Source organism: Apostichopus japonicus, chromosome 8, assembly GCF_037975245.1.
Source record: "Apostichopus japonicus isolate 1M-3 chromosome 8, ASM3797524v1, whole genome shotgun sequence".
Classification (NCBI taxonomy): Eukaryota; Metazoa; Echinodermata; class Holothuroidea; order Aspidochirotida; family Stichopodidae; genus Apostichopus; species Apostichopus japonicus.
The window spans coordinates 26,390,184-26,392,471 of NC_092568.1; the positions used below are offsets into that span (position 1 = coordinate 26,390,184).

The 2,288-nt window shown below is 38.0% G+C and overlaps 1 pseudogene; it reads right to left on the reverse strand.

Annotated features, from left to right (window-relative positions):
• Nucleotides 1-551: 551 nt before the first annotated feature.
• On the reverse strand, nucleotides 552-628 carry LOC139972690 (U2 spliceosomal RNA; annotated as a pseudogene).
• Nucleotides 629-2,288: the final 1,660 nt, after the last annotated feature.

Sequence of the window (2,288 nt, forward strand, 5' to 3'; positions counted from 1 at the left end):
GTTTGTACATTCCATCACTTCATTCTATGATGATGCCGTTTTATTTCAATCTTTGAGAGCGCGAGTATTTGTATTAAAGATTACGATCGGTTTAATTCTTCAAAGATTTTATTTATAAAGAAAAAAGTATCCAAGATAACAAAGTACTCACAAAGTCAAAGGTTGTTTTTTTTTAAACAACATTGTAGGGAATGTACACAGGTTTAGATGCTTGTAACGTACAGACGTCTCGAACGGTATACGTGAGACGGAGAAATGTTAATTGTATGCGTCGGTCAAGTTTATACCGCCTAGCAACTGACGAACCTAAAATCTTCTTGTAAATATTCCACTATTTCAAGTCAACAACCAGGAGGGTAAATAATTGGTGAAAATATTAAGCTTAAAAATCTGACATGATAAAATCCATTAAAGGACCACACTGAGTTGTAACGACTTTTTAAGAAAAAGTCGCCAAGGAAAGAACATGGGCACGAAAACCAAACTACCGAACGACTGATCCGCTCTCAACCCCAGTCCCCTTGCATCGAGACTGTGACTGTGTGATCATCGTCGGGTGTGCATCACCATTCCCCTCGAAAGGGAACAGATACTACACATGATCTTAGCCAAAAGGCCGAGAAGCGAAGTTGTAACTTGTAATTTATTCTTTCTAGGGACATAAAGCTTATGGTACCTTGAATGATGCCATGTGTAACCGTACTATAAACTGTATACTATAATAACACGTTACCATTGTCCACTCTTAAACGTGAACGATTAGATTGCTGATCCTGAGCAGAGTGCGTGGCGTCATAACATCAAATTTAGTGTTAAGTTTAAAGGTACATATTGTGATGCAAGTGGATCAGTTAAGTCATTTGGTTTTCGTGCCCATGCGTTAAATTGGGTGACGTTCCTTAAAATAAGTATTTTCTTAAACACTACGTAATAGAACTCCAGTTCATATAATGAGACACCTGTGTTCGTTTTAAGGCCTTACTATATGTTATGCGACTTGTACCCCCCTCTCCTCCTCCCCCTCCTCCCCTCCCTCTCCCTATTCACTGCATATCGGCAACCTTTCTGCAATTATGAGGGCAAACTTTGCACAAAAAATTACCGTATGCGAAATGAGTTCTTTCAACATTTTCTCAACAGACGCACAATATATAGTATATCGTATTTTACATATTTTTCGGGCTACATGTATTTTAAACTTAAGCAATGATTGGTCATATTAGATGTATCATACGATACCAGTGATGTGTAAACGTATGCTACGACTTTAAATGTAACATGCGCCACCACCATATCGAGGATTCGGCGTGAAGCTGGCATGGGAGGTCCTTTATCGAGGGTGCTTTTTATACTGATGTAGGGTTCTTTGCTTATTCTATCCTGATAATCCATTACTGAACTGCTAGGATATATCCTATAGTCGACCACTCATAGACCCGATCTACTCTAGTGTTGGTGAGTGTTAGTAACAAGGGATAAAAAACATTTTGCTTTCGGCATATAGTTCTGTGGGACAAACAGTCCGAGTCTGCCTGTGCAAGTATATATAATCGCTGGTTAACTTTTTCTAGGATAGTCAGCATGACAATGTGTTTTAGATAACTGCCTCGTAATCAGGTACCGTAAGAAATCGTATATAAAAGAGCGTTGTATACTGTTCTGCACTGCAAGGTATGCATATTTTGCCCATAATATAAGTTAACATTTATTATAAGAATCCCCTCCTCCCAATTAGACAAGCGAGTTTGTCAGGGGGTGAATCAATAGGGTCTTTAGTTTAAGTTAAGTTTATTCTTTTTATCCTCCCGGGAGGAATAAGAAACACAGTAAAATACAAGTAATTACAAAAGAATTAATTAACTTAAAAAATAACAGTCAGTTGTCGGCCTAACCCTTAAGATGCTAAAAAAAATATACTATACGGATCCACTTATTTGGCGTAAGAAGTTGTAGCTTTTGTTGATTGACCAATCCATCCTTTCATGGGAGAGAATGCTGAGAACGATTTTGTTCTTTCTTTTTAAATTTAAAAGTGCAATTCCATTGATGAGTAACGTTAAAGTTTCGTTTATGATTTGAATGCACCGCAATAATTGAGTTTTGAAGCAGACGATCCACTAAAAGGTTCGAACCTTGGATGTTTGAGCTGGTGGACATTTTTCCGGGCAGTATTGCAATGGTACACCCAGTAAGAAAGCATGGTAAGCGATGTCACATATACACACAGGCACATACAGGCACAATTATAATGGACTATATAGACTGATAGGTTGACTGCTTGGACACTG